The 15,970-nt window shown below is 40.0% G+C and overlaps 1 pseudogene; it reads right to left on the reverse strand.

The window, feature by feature from the left end:
- Positions 1-15,970, reverse strand: part of LOC112070940 (adenosine kinase-like) — a 36,928-nt pseudogene that overhangs the window by 2,066 nt on the left and 18,892 nt on the right.

Here is a 15,970-nt window from a genome sequence, read left to right on the forward strand (position 1 = left end):
ATTTCCGTCCTTCTAACTGTAGGGCACCAACCCCACATTTTTTCAGGAATTGTCTTCTGTTATTGAATCAGTGTTTTCAGATTTCATTACAACAAATGTGCGAAAAAGTAGGTAAATGTAAAATGCACATAAAATCAACAGTGTAATGTTTGGATTCAGTCTTGCGTCCGGTGAACTGTGGTGTCCTCACCTTTAGTTGAATCATTTCCCATGATCTCCAAACTGTTCCCGTTCAATTGCTAACATGTTATGCATATTGTTTCATATTTCTGTGTAAGAAACATTTCTATTTAGCCTTAGACACATAGCCAATTCCAACGAGTTGCTGAAGGCAGGCTAGTTCTGCACTCGAATCAGTGTCGGAGTGTCATGTGTGTGTGCCTGTCAACGTGTGTGTATGTGTGTAGTTACCTTGCATGATGGTTCCGTCCTTCCCCTGAGTAAAGACAACGATTCTCGTCTCTTCTTGTTGACTTTGGCAGAGCCTCGGCTTTCTTTTATTGTGACTCCTTGAATATACTGAACCTCGACTGTTTACTAATCTGATGGAGTTTTAAAATCAACAGTGTAATGTTTGGATTCAGTCTTGCGTCCGGTGAACTGTTGTGTCCTCACCTTTAGTTGAATCATTTCCCCATGATCTCCAAACTGTTCCCGTTCAATTGCTACCATGKTTATGCATATTGTTTTCATATTTCTTGTRTAAGAAACATTTCTATTTAGCCTTAGACACATAGGCCAATTCCAACGAGTTGCTGAAGGCAGGCTAGTTTCTGCACTCGAATCAGTGTGCGAGTGTCAGTGTGTGTGTGCCTGTCAACGTGTGTGTATGTGTGTAGTTACCTTTGGYCATGATGGTTCCGTCCTTCCCCTGAGTAAAGACAACGATTCTCGGTCTCTTCTTGTTGACTTTGGGCAGAGCCTCGGCYTTCTTGGCAATCTCCTCGATGTCCTCGGTCTACAAACACACACCATAGTCACAAACAAGCTATACTAATATACAAGAGTGTGTGTGTGTTTGTGTTTCAAATCGCAGTCCACTCACCTGAAAGCCTTGCTCTTTTGAAAACGTGGCCGCCTCCTGAAAAACAGAAATATCCCATGAGTCGCCATTTACACGGAGTGTACAAAACATTAGGAACACACTTCCTTTTCATTACATACTTCACCTGATTCACCTGTCAGTCTATGATCCCTACTGATGTCCCCTGTTAAATCCCACTTTCATATCAGTGTAGCTAAAGGAGGAGACAGGTTAAAGAAGGAATTTAAGCCTTGGACATGGATGTTTATGTGTGCCATCAGAGGGTGATAGGCAAGACAAAAGATTTTTAATGCCTTCAAAGGAGTATGGTGTCTGAGTGCAACGTTGGGTTTTTCAGGCTCAACAGTTGCCGTGTGTATCAAGAATGGTCCACACTAAAGGACATCCAGCCAACACACACAACTGTGGGAAGCATTGGAGACAACATGGCCAGCATCCCCGTGAACGCTTTCGACACCTTGTAGAGTCCATGCCCTGACAAATTGAGTCTGAGGGCAAAAGGAAGGTGTGTCCTAATATTTTGTACATTCAGTGTATTTCTCCATTTTCCATGTGTCCTATCTCGTCTGCCTGTCGTCTCTCTCTCCATCGTCCTCGCTCCCCATCTGTCTACATGTGATCTGTCGCCCTTTCTGCCTATTTGCCCGTTGGTCTCTTTCTTTCCGTCACTCCTCCCTGTCACACTTTCTCTCTACCTATCAGTCTGTCTGTCTCTCTCTCTAGAAGTACCTAGATACTGGATAAATGAATGAATGAGGTGTGTGTGTGTACCGTCTCGTTGCCGAACAGCACATCCACATAGGGCATGACCTCCATGAGGGCGTCTTTGAAGAACTGGGAGATGAAGGGAGCGAGAGGTTCAGAGTGAACAGCTTGTTGTTTCAGAAGCACGTTTGCCACTTTCATTATGGACTCCAGACACCGTCAGGAAGAAACCCTACAGAGGAGATATAAAAGCCTGTTATCACTACTACACAGCCTGTGTAATGCTACACAGAGCCTGTAATTATGCTACACATCATGTTATAATCAATGCTACACAGCCGTTTAAATTCATCCTACACAGCCTGTTAAAAAATCCTACACAGTATGTTTAATCATCCTACACAGTATGTTATAATCAATGCTACACAGCCTGTTATAATCAATAATACACCGTATGTTATAATCTAATACACAGTTAGTTATAATCAATGTACACCGATGTTTATCAATGCCACAGCATGTTATAATCAATGCTACACAGAATGTTATAATCAATGCTACACAGCATGTTATAATCAATGCTACACAGCCTGTTATAACAATGCTACACAGCATGTTATAATCAATGCTACACAGCCTGTTATAATCATGCTACACAGTATGTTATAATCAATGCTACACAGCCTGTTATAATCAATGCTACACAGTATGTTATAATCAATGCTACACAGCCTGTTATAATCAATGCTACACAGTTAGTTATAATCAAAGCTACACAGCCTGTTATAAATCAATGCTACACACACTGTTATAATCAATACTCTACACACGTATGTTATATCATGCTACACAGTATGTTATAATCAATGCTAACACGCCTGTTATAATCCATCCTACACAGCCTGTTATAATCAATGCTACACAGCCCGTTATAATCAAGCTACACAGCATGTTATAATCCTCCTACACACCTTATAATCCATCTACACAGTATGTTATAAATCCAGTCCTACACAGTATGTTATAAATCAATGCACCACATTATAATCAGCTACACAGCCTGTTATAACAATCCTACACACCTGTTATAATCCATCCTACACAGCCTTTTATAATCAGCTAACGTATGTTATAATCAATATACACACCTTTATAATCAATGCTACACAGCATGTTATAATCAATGCTACACAGCAGTTATAATCAATGCTACCACAGCATGTTATAATCAATGCTACACAGCATGTATCATCAATGCTACACAGCATGTATAATCAATGCTACACAGCCTGTTAAATCAATGCTACACAGCATGTTATAATCAATGCTACACCGATATGTTATACAATAATACACAGTATTATAATCAATCTACACAGCCTGTTATAATCAATGCCACACAGCATGTTATAATCAATGCTACACAGAATGTTATAATCAATGCTACACAGCATGTTATAACCAATGCTACACAGCCTGTTATAATCAATGCTACACAGCCTGTTATAATCAATACTACACAGTTTATATCAATGCTACACAGTTTATAATTCAAATGCTACACAGCATTTATAATCAATGCTACACAGCATGTTATAATCAATCACACAGCATGTATAATCTCCTACACAGTTTAATAATCAATGCTACACAGCCTGTTATAATCATCTACACAGCCTGTTATATCAATCCAGCTATCAGCTACACAGAATGTTATAATCCATCCTACACAGCCGTTATAATCCATCCTACACTGTATGTTATAATCAATGCTACACAGCATGTTATAATCAATGCTAACACGCTGTTATAAACAATCCTACACAGCCTGTTATAAGCCATCCTACACAGCCTTTTATAATCAAGCCTACACAGTATGTTATAATCAATGATACACAGCCTGTTATAATCAATGCTACACAGCATGTTATAATCAATGCTACACAGCATGTATAATCAATGCTACACAGCATGTTATAACAATGCTACACAGCATTATTAATCAATGCTACACGTATTTAATCAATGCTACACAGCCTGTATAATCAATCCTACACAGCATGTTATATCAATAATACACTTGATGTTATAATCAATGCTACACAGCCTGTTATAATCCATCCTAACACCTGTTATAATCAATAATACACTGTATGTTATAATCAATGCTACACAGCTGTTATAATCAAACCTACACAGTATGTTAGAATCAATCTACACAGCATTTATAATCAATGCTACACAGCAGTTAAATCAATGCTACACAGTATGTTATAATCAATCCACACAGTATGTTATAATCAAACCTACACAGTATGTTATAATCAATGCTACACAGCATGTTATAATCAATGCTACACAGTATGTTATAATCAATAATTACACAGCATGTTATAATCAATAATACACAGTATGTTATAATCAAGCTACACAGCATGTTATAATCAATACTACACAGCATGTTATAATCAATGCTACACAGCATGTTAATCAATGCTACACAGCCTGTTATAATCAATGCTACACAGCCTGTTATAATCAAACCTACACAGTATGTTATAATCAATGCTACACAGCATGTTAAAATCAATGCTACACAGTATGTTATAATCAATGCTACACAGCATGTTATAATCAATAATACACAGTATGTTATAATCAATGCTACACAGCTGTATACATCCATGCTACACAGCATGTTATAATCAATGCTACACAGCCTTTATAATCAAACTACACAGTATTTTATAATCAATGCTACACAGCATGTTATAATCAATGACTACACAGCATGTTATAATCAATGCTACACAGAGTTATAATCAATGTACACAGCTTTATAATCAATAATACACAGTATTTTATAATCAATGCTACACAGCATGTTATAATCAATCTACACAGCATGTTATAATCAATGCTACAACAGCCTGATTAATAATCAAACCTACACAGATTGTTATTAATCAATGCTACACAGCTGTTAATCAATGTACACAGCATTTATAATCAATGATAACAGCCTGTTATAATCAAAAACTACACAGTATGTTATAATCAATCTACACAGCATGTTATAAATCAATAATAACAGTATGTTATAATCAATGCTACACAGCATGTTATAATCAATGCTAGCACAGCATGTTATAAACAATGCTACACAGCATGTTAATAATCAATCTACTAACCTGTTATACCACACAAGTATGTTATAATCAATGCTACATCAGTATGTATAATAAATACTACGCAGCCTGTTATAACCAATGCTACACAGTATGTTATAATCATAATACACAGTATTATAATCAATGCTACTAAACCTGTTATAATCCATGCTACACAGTATGTTATAACAATACTACACAGCTGTTATAACCATGCTACTAAGGCTGTTATAATTCATGCTACACAGTATGTTATAATCAATACTACGCAGCTTGTTATAACCAATGCTACACAGTATGTTATAATCCACGCTACTAAGCCGTTTATAATCAATTCTACAACAGCCGTGTATAATCAATGCTACAAAGCTGTTATATGCTACACATATGTATAATCATGCTACACAGTATGTTATAATAAATACTACGCAGCCTGTTATAACCAATGCTACACAGTATATAATCAATAATACAAGTATGTATAATCAATGCTACTAACTGTTATAATCCATGCTACACAGTATGTTAAACCAATACTACACAGCTGTTATAATCAATGCTACTAAAGGCTGTTATAATTCATGCTACACAGTATTTATAATCAATACTACGCAGCTTGTTATAACCAATGCTACACCAGTATGTTATAATCCACGCTACTAAGCCTGTTATAATCAATTCTACACAGCCGTTTATAACAATGCTACTAAACCTATTATAATCCATGCTACACAGCCTTTATAATCATGCTACTAAGCTTATAAATCCATGCTACACATATGTTATAATCAATGCACTAAGCCGTTATAATCATGCTACACAGCTGTAATCAACAATGCTACTCGTTGTTTGTCTTGTACTCACAGCGATATAGTAAACTTTGGCTTTTTCCACCAGTTTCCAGTTCTCCTTCAAGTCCAGATGTTTGTCCTTCTTATAACAGTTAGCTGCCGCTAGGTTAGCTACCAGAGACCTGAGAGAGGGAGGGGGGAAGGAAGAGAAGAACGAGTGGAGTTGATGAGAGGGACASAGTGGAGTTACAGTGGTAAGACAAAGTATGTGAACCYTTTGGAATTACCTGGATTTCTGCACAAATTGGTCATGMAATTTGATCTGATCTTCATCTAAGTCWCAACAGTAGACAAACACAGTCTGCTTAAACTAATAACACACAAACAATTATACGTTTTCATGTCTTTATTGAATACACTATGTAAACATTCATAGTGTAGGGTGGGAAAAGTATGTCAACCCTTGGATTTAATAACTGGTTGACATATTCTGTAGTTGCGGATCAGACCTGCACAACGGTCAGGAGGCATTCTGGACCATTCATCTTTACAGAACTGTTTCTGTTCAGCAATATTCTTAGGATGTCTGGTRTGAACCGCTCTCGAGGTCATGCCACAGCATTTTAAATCGGGTTGAGTCAGGACTCTGGGCCACTCCAGAATGCGAATTTTCTTCTGTTGAAGCCATTCTGTTGTTGATTTACTTCTGTGTTTTGGGTCGTTGTCCTGTTGCGTCACCCAACTTCTTTTGAGCTTCAATTGGCAGACAGATAGCCTTACATTCTCCTGCAAAATGTCTTGCTAAACTTGGGAATTCATTTTTCCGTTGATGATAGCAAGCTGTCCAGGCCCTGAGGCAGCAAAGCATCCCCAAACCATGATGCTTCCTCCACCATACTTTACAGTTGGGATGAGGTTTTGATGTTGGTGTGCTGTGCCTTTTTTTCTCCACACATAGTGTTGTGTGTTCCTTCCAAACAGCTCAACTTTAGTTTAATCTGTCCACAGAATATTTTGCCAGAAGCGTTGTAGAACATCCAGGTGCTCTTTTGCAAACTTCCGACAGGAGTGGCTTCTTCCGCGGTGTCCTCCCATGAACACCATTCTTGTTTAGTATTTAACATATCGTAGACTCGTCAATAGAGATGCTAGCATGTTCAGAGATTTCTGTAAGTCTTAGCTGACACCCTAGGATTCTTCTTAACCTCATTGTGCATTCTGCACTGTGCTTTTGCAGTCATCTTTGCAGGACGGCCACTCCTAGGGAGAGTAGCAACAGTGCTGAACTTTCTCCATTTATAGACAATTCGTCTTACAGTGGACTGATGAACATCAAGGCTTTTTGAGATAATTTTGTAACCCTTTCCAGCTTTATGCAAGTAATTCTTAATCTGAGGTCTTCTGAGATCTTTGTTTGAGGCATGGTTCACATCAGGCAATGCTTATTGTGAATAGCAAACTCAAATTKTGTGAGTGTTTTATATAGGGCAGGGCAACTCTAACCAACATCTCCAATCTCGTCTCATTGATTGGACTCCAGGTTAGCTGACTCCAGACTCCAATTATGTTTTGGAGAAGTCATTAGCCTAAGGGTTCACATACTTTTTCCAACCTACACTGTGAATGTTCCAATGATGAATTCAATATATACAATAAAAAAATACAATAATTACTGTGTTATTAGTTTAAGCACATTGTGTTTGTCTATTGTTGTGACTAAGATGAAGATCAGATCAAATTTTATGACCAATCTATGCAGAAATCCAGGTAATTCCAAAGGGTTCACATACTTTTTCTTGCCACTGYAGATGGAGTGGAGTCTTGACCTGTTGTCCTGGGAGTGTGTGCATGTGTGTATTATGAGAGTGTCGTGTTTACCTGTTGTCTCCGGTGATGCATGCGGCGCAGGTCCCTGTAGCCTCCTCTGTCTGCTCATAGTAGTGGGCGTCCACGTGGGCCTCCTCTGCCTTCTGCTTCAGAATCTCCCCAAACTTATCCTCTCCGATACAGCCGAAGAACGTACACACCTTGTGGGGCTCCTGGATCATCCACTGTGTGTGTGTTCCAAGTAGGTTAGAGTGTGTGGAGTGTGTCAGTGTGTGTGAATGAAACATACCTGGGCAACCTTTACACATTTTGAAAAAGGTACAGTGGGATAGTGTAATGACTAAATGTGTGTGTGTGTGTCATACCTGGGCGATTTTTATAGAGTTCTGTGTAGCTCCTCCGGCATGGTACTCTACTTTAAACTTTTTGACAATCTCTTCAAACCTACAACACACATGCACGTACAATGTTTAAGACAACAGGGAAGCTTGTTATATGGTTTCAAGCTTTACTATGATTCAGTACATATGGTATGAGAAACATCATATTTTCTCCTTTGACAGAGCTAAAGACCATTATGGCCCCAGTAGCTCCAAGTAACATGTTCTGTTCTCTATACATAGGAGCCTTATCACCTACTGATAACACACACAGACAGACAGAGATAGTGTGAGAGATGGAGAGGGGATGGTAGAGGGGGAGAGAGGAAGGTGTTTGCGTGCGTACATGTGCGGGTCCACGTGTGTATTAATGGGGGGATGCATGTTAAACGGGCTAAAATAGGGCTGGCCCAGCAGAACGCAGAGCTAAGGAGGTGAGGATGAGATTTTGCGAGACTGTTTGTGCCATTGGCTGAAAGAGACGCACAGGAGTGAATCAGAGGCCTTCCCCCTCCAGCACAGCTATTTCCCAACCTTAGTGGTTTGTTTACTGCCCAGTCTGTCTGCTGACTCAACTAGAGCAGGGTGGTTGTGTGCTAACAGAACAGCTGAGGTCAGTATTGGTCACAACTCAAACATCTGGACAGGAATGGACTAAGGCTGGGGGGGAAGGGGGCCAACACACCTAGGACACAGCTCAAACACCTAAACCTGGGGTCCGTTCAGAATGACACAAAGTTACAAAACGTTCAGATAGAAATGTATTGTGTAGAACATAAAATAAATAAACTAATTTATATCTGCAACGTCATGAATGTTACACTTCTTAGTCTCAATACGCCTCCTGCAGTTTCTGTGTTATTTCATAGTTTTGATGTCTTCACTAGAAAATAGTAAAAAATTAAGAAAAACCCTTGAACGAGTAGGTGTTCTAAAACTTTTGACCGGTAGGGTAGTTAACAAGCTAACTTTCAGGAAATAAACTAGATGGCTATATCCAAATATTGTTTGATTTGCTTKCCATCTATAATGGTGGTGACAGTAGTCCGACTGACAACTTTGCCAGGGCGAGAACTTGCTGATGTCAAGCTCYTTCCAAAAGCCTAATATCYGATGAAGCAAGCTAAATGCTTAGCTAGCTAGCTACATGCCAAATTAATCTCCCAACGCCAAAAGAAGTGCTCAATGTTTTATGGTACAACATTCATATGATATACGGATCTGATCTGAATACAACGTTGGTTGTACCCTACTGAACCATGGGAAAAAACCTCCCAGGTCCTGTCCTTCACCGCAGCTGTCTTCTTATCTCTATGTGGTTAAATGTAGACTTTCTTCCTCAAACTGCTTTGGCCYGGAGGGAGGGGGAGGTTAGGCCTCTTGCCCTTCTATTGGCTAGTTCTGAAACTCCTGCCCCATCATTGGCTAGACTCGTCCTGGTGAATTCTAGAACGTGTCTGTTCTGTCCAGCCCACTCCGGGATAAGAGAACAGCTCAGTGTGCGAACTTACGGACCCTATATGTGTGCGTGTGTGCCTGAACAGCGACCACAGTCAATCAGGAGTTTAAAATGGAAAAACACTTCTTCATGCAACAAAGAAATAAGGCAATTGTGAGGCAACTGAGACTTTAGATGAACCTCGGACGATGTTGAATGATTGATTGAATTAATGTGAGTGGTAGGAGGTACCCACAATGCTTTATGCTTGTCCTCGGCCAGGATCTGGTCGTTGGGCTTCAGACCGTACCTGAGAGAGAGAGAGCGAGAGAGAAGGGGGGGGGGGGGGGACGAAAGAAAGAAAGAGATGAGTATCTTTCAGTCATTGAGGATGAAAAAACAGGAGAGCTTCAGAGGACAAAGTCTGAGTCTGTGCCCTTTAAATGTCATTTTCTACGACACACTGAGAAATCCCCTCTGATTATATACATACGCACACAACGAGGTGATTAAAACCCACTCCACTTTGATCAGGATCTAGTTGATTATTTTACACCACAGCTCTCTCTGGATTTATCAGCTTTGTGTGTGTGTGTGTGTGTGTGTGTGGAATGTGAGTCTAGACTAATATTATTGTTCTGTAAAACCAAAGAATGTTCAAGGTTTGGTCCCATTCTAGTTCTAATCCATTGTTTACATAAGTGGTCTGAGACAGACTGGTCTCGGGGCTGTAATCTAGCAGAGCCCTTTGATCCGCTCCCACTACATACAACTACTAAACACTAATTAAACCTGTATAAACTTTATCCAAACCCCACTAACCCTTAACATTCTCTCACTACATACAGCTACTACCCCAACATAGGAGCTACACYAGTGCATCGAGGAGCGTCTCACGCTCTGAAAAAGTTACAGGTCTAGTGTAGCAGGCCAGTAACCCTACTGCTTCAGTCTAGATACATTTCCTCCCCTCTGCACTCATCTCTCCCCTTTTCTCTTCATTTGGTGACATACAACTTCATAGCACTGTGACRTGATGGTACAGGCCAGAGGAGTGACAGACGCGCAATCTGGTTCCTTACTATGGCCATCTCCAMTACCGGTCAAAAGCTTTAGAACACCTACTCACTCAAGGGTTTTTCTTAATGTTTTACTATTTTCTACATTGTAGAAYAATAGTGAAGACATCAAAACGATGAAATAACACATATGGAATCATGTAGTAACCAAACAAGGGTTAAACAAATCAAAATATATTTGAGATTTTTCAAATAGCCACCCTTTGCCTCGATGACAGCTTTGCACACTCTTGGCATTCTCTCTAGTTTCATGAGGTAGTCAACTGGAATGCATTTCAATTAACAGGTGTGCCTTCTTAAAAGTTCATTTGTGGAATTTCTTTTTTTAATATGAACTTGGTCTTTTGCCAAATAGGGCTATCTTCTGTATACCCCCCCCCCCCCACCTTCTCACAACACAACTGATTGGCTCAAACACATTAACAAATGAACYTTTAAGGCACACCTGTTAATTGAAATGCATTCCAGGTGACTACCTCATGAAGCTGGTTGAGAGAATGCCAAGCATGTGCAAAGCTGTCATCAAGTCAAAGGGTGGCTACTTTGAAGAATCTAAAATATTATTATGATTCCATTCGTGTTATTTCATAGTTTTGATGTCTTCGCTATTATTTCACCATGTAGAAAATAGTAAAAATAAAGAAAAACCCTTGAATGAGTAGGTGTTCTACATTTTTGACCGGTAGTGTACACGTGACATCTCTGAGCCCATGCCAGCCAAGACGCCACTGATAGGACAGGGGTGAGGGAGGAGAGGGGGGATGAATAGAGGGCGAGATGGGTGAGGAGTGGGGGAGAATGGTGAGAAGCAACTGAGGCGGAGCAGGTAGCTTTTGTGAGCCAAAGGGTTCTTGTTCCAAACTTCCAGTTCAAGTCAGTTTCTGTTTATTCAGTTTTACAATATAGCATTTCCAAAACTGCCACCCCAAAAAAGGTTTGTGTAACATGTAGGCTTACTGTTTCTAACATTTTGTTAACTAAGAAAATATATTTCGGAGAAGGGGCCACCTACTGCAGTTTGTGGCCTTGAGGATGGATCATCTGTTACCCTAACCTGCTCAGTGGCTGACCGTTGCCGCTTCCAGCCACTCAGGTGCGTGTGGGTGTGGTGTCTGTCCAAAAGGTTGGGAATTAATATAAAAGACAGCAACATGCGGGAGGAAACGCAATAACCGCTGATTGCTGTGAATAGGGGAGACCCGGGGCTGGTTGTCACAGTACTTCCCAATCTTCCCAATCCCAATCTAGAGTGCTTTGTAGCCAAATAATTGTAAGATAGAAATGTGTGACTTCTTTGGAAGACGTTATCTACCTGGTCAATTCATGTTAGCATCTCAAAACATTGAGATGAGGTGAATTCCTCTGTTTTTATAGGTGGCGGAAGTAAAGAAAATAGGCACGTCTTGGTATTTTCATTGTTTGAATTATGGGAGGCTATCCATGAACAATTATGTTTGTTGAAAAAAGCAAAAGGGAGAGCTATATTTCAAACCTATTTTCAAATTGCTAGGTCAAGCCATGTAGAATTTTAGCATCATAGTTAGCCTTCATGCTTAATTCGGGATGGTTGTATAAAAAGTTGTACTGACAAAGTATAAGCTGTTGAATAATAAATATTGTTTAAATCAAAATCAATTGCCTGGGTATTACTGGATTATGTTGGCTACATTCATGTCAAGTGGACGGTGTGATAGGTAGGCTTAAACGAATAATCCACTCAAACTATCTTGCGGTATGTTTAGCATGTCAGCAGTCAAGTTTTAAAGATATAGAATTTTCAAGAAGCAAAGTTTCACTTGCCACATCATGATAATGCAAATTATATCTTGACAACTTGACTGCTGACATGCAAAACATTTTGGGACTGTATCAACAATGGACTAATGAAAAAAATACCAAAAGATAGTAGAAACGCCAAGATGGTCAATCTGACCATTTTCAATAACTTAATTTCAATAAAAACCTTTAACCTACCTGCCCCTTTCCCTAAATATGTGTATTTTACACTATAGGAGTACTTTGAAATAAATATCATAAAATACAATTACTTTAAGCATTTAATTCTCAAAAGAGCCATGACATTACCATATGCATATATTGAACAGTAGAATAGCAGGGCCTAGACGAGTACCAATAGCAGCCAATGACACGTCTTTTGGATGTCAACATTCTAACAGTCTAATAAATATATTAAATATATGCTATTGGAAAAATAATCATTTGGTTGGGTTTCTAGAGGTCTTAGGTAACACTACAATCCGGAAACATTTATATTCGAAAGAACATAATGAAAAAGTTGTTACTGTAGGCTGGCTATATGTAAAAACAAAAAAAAACACAAAAAAAAAACTGAATTTCAAGTGTCAATTACATTTTATTTGTAGAGTGCCTTTGTTACAACTATGAGTCAAAAAATATTATACGTTGGAACACAGTAAAAGCTAATTTTTTATAACGACAAAACAAATAAAAATACCCAAACCAAGACGCACGGTCAGCAAGATACGCAGTCAATGAAGAAAATATCAGTAGCCTAAGCATTAGTATAAGTGCCAAGTGTGGGTGTGAATAGTGAAAATCAGCACAAAAGTTATAATGGAATTATAATGAATTTAAGTGTCCATATGACAGCGGTCAAAATAGCATATTAGTTATATAATAGTTATTGGACACATTATTTTTTGCTTCGCTCGTGCTTACAGTATGGTGTGCGTCTTCACGCAAAAGTTGGATCTCATTTAGGGATAACAATCCCTTGTCCTAAATGAGATAACGATCCCTTGTCCTAACACAAATCGTTGTCACTTTCACTTGCAACACTTCCCACAAACAAGTCACTTTCAGCTGAAACGGGTGTCGTGGATTCTGTTCCGGTGTCGTGGATTCTGTTCCGAGTGCATCTGCACACCTGGCAGTTTCTCTTCCCCCGGGAGCTGTATGCAATTTTGCTTGCGCAATGGCTCGCGTGGAATCTTTGCTGCTGCTGCTGCCTTGGCCCTCATATGTCTCTCACGTAGCCCGTGTGCCAGATAAAGTCTCTCCTGCTCATGGTTTTGTTCAATTACTGCTTGAACACCACGTGTGCGTTGAYAGCAGCCAAGYCAAGCAGGTTGTAGAACACAGCARCAAGCCAGCGGCGAGTTCCACCTTTCACCGAGTACAGCCGTGCCATCTGATCCAAAACATCCACACCGACCTATAGAATAGAATAAAAAAAGGTGAGGATMATTTTCTCATAGGAAAAACAAGTGTGATACAGAAGAGCATAATGCATTGCATAAGTTAATCTATATATGGCGATGTGTATTACGTAATAGTGACATACCTTTGTTCGTTGTAGTGTGTAATAGTCTCCGGTTTTCTCGTTGTGTCCCGATCAATGGCAACTGTCGACTGTCGGATGCGTGGTGCTCAAGACTCAAATGTTATTTCTTGCCTTGGTAATGTGTGAGTGTTGGCTTGCCATTCTGAAGCACTGTTTGAATATTTATTTATTTAACCTTTATTTAACTAGGTTGTGGAGAACTCTTACTGTGCAGTTGCCTTATTTTGCACTAAGGGAGGGAGCTCCCATCTCCTTTGTTCATGGTGCCGACCGGGGTTGTTTTCTTGCAAGCAACTTGTTCGCCAATGACAATGAAGAAATTGTCCATGGTGACATTTCRCCCCTTGCCAATGTAAGATCCCACAAGCATCATCACATTATCCAACACTCGCCCACCTGCTGCCCGATATGGATATTTTCCCAGATATGGAAAGCCGTTCAGCACAAATCAGAAGGATAATCAGAGATGGTCACGATCCATTTCTTCCGCGCCATCCAAGTCGTTTTCATTCAAATCTTGTAGTAACGCTAATGCAGCATGTCCATCCATTCGTCTTGGTCTTCTCATTGTAAATGACACACGCTCTCACTGTGTAACCTACTCCAAGTAGGCCTAGAGCAAACTAATAAGACTGCTTGGATTTGGTGGACTGGTAAAGGGTCAACTGTTTTGAGAGTATAATTAGAAAATACTAATACAATAGAATKGCCCACCCTGTTCTTCATTCACAATTAGTGATTWCATAATTGTATTTATCTGTGCATGGCTGTGCCATGCAAATCTATGGCTGCGCCATGCCCTACCACAGTCAACACATATTTTACAGTAAACATATAATGGAATAGAACAGAAAAATAAAATCCCAAATAGCTGTTGCTGATTGTAACCGGTACTCACATGGGCATRGAGCCATGGTTATTCTAGAAAGAGTTATGAAACAGAGAGACCATCAGCACAATTTGTAGAGTTGTTTGGCAAAAATAGGTTCATTAGAAACCTTGGAATCTTCTCTTTCCGATAGGGTATAGCAATCAAAACGTCTGTCCTGCATCGACTTCTGTAGGAGGATATGAAAGAAGTGCTATTTGGTAAGCTCTGTTCCCTTCTTAGTCAATGCATTGTCATCAGTCTCTTCATTCTCAATTTGATAATATTGTCACCAGGGTTGGAAATTAACACCAGCCAAATGAGGGTAGATTTTGTATGAATGTATATTCCACCAGCCACGTTGGCAGGTGGTCACACAGAGCGTTTGGGAACAATAAACAAAAACAAAAAATCCAAAGCCCACATTTAGAAAGARGCAGGTGGAAATGACAAGMAAGGCTACTAAAGTGTGACTTTGTTCTCGTGTTTCTTGGCCAKTTAAATCAGTTTGTTCACATGCTTTTTCGATGTTAGTTTGAGTTTGTTGCAACTGTCTGCTGCTAGGAAGACATTGCAGTCTGAGATTTTATTTTAAATCACAGACCAGGGAGTGCCCAAGTTACCATGTTAACAGCCCTTCCCTTAAAAGGCCAACTGAAATTTTGTGTCTCACCTAATGATTATTATTATTTTATATTTTTTACCCCTTTTTCTCCCCAATTTATCCCAGTTATCCAATTGGTAGTTACAGTCCTGTCTCATCGCTGCAACTCCCGTACGGACTCGGGAGAGGCRAAGGTCGAGAGCAGTGCGTCCTCCGAAACACAACCCAACCAAGCCGCACTGCTTCTTGACACAATGCCCACTTAACCCGGAAGCCAACCGCACCAATGTGTCGGAGGAAACGCCGTACACCTGGCGACCGTGTCAGCRTGCACTGCGCCCGGCCCACCACAGGAGTGGCAAGTGCACGATGGAACAAGGACATCCCTGCCGGCCAAACCCTCCCCTAACCCGGATGACGCTGGGGCAATTCTGCGCCACCCCATTGGTCTCCCGATCGCGGCCGGCTGCGACAGAGCCTGGACTCGAACCCAGAATCTCTAGTGGCACAACTAGCACTGCGATACAGTGCCTTAGACCACTGCGCCACTCGGGAGGCCGTATGATTGTGCTTGATTAAGCTTTTTTTATAACCTATATTTAACTAGGTAAGTCAGTTAAGAACAAATTCTAATTTACAATGACGGCCTACCAAAAGGCAAAAGGCCTCCTGCGGGGACGGGTGCCTGGAATTAGAAAAATAAAATATATAGGACAAAACACACATCACTATATAAAA

The sequence above is a fragment of the Salvelinus sp. IW2-2015 genome, unplaced genomic scaffold (genome assembly GCF_002910315.2).
Source record: "Salvelinus sp. IW2-2015 unplaced genomic scaffold, ASM291031v2 Un_scaffold1464, whole genome shotgun sequence".
In the NCBI taxonomy this organism is placed as follows: Eukaryota; Metazoa; Chordata; class Actinopteri; order Salmoniformes; family Salmonidae; genus Salvelinus; species Salvelinus sp. IW2-2015.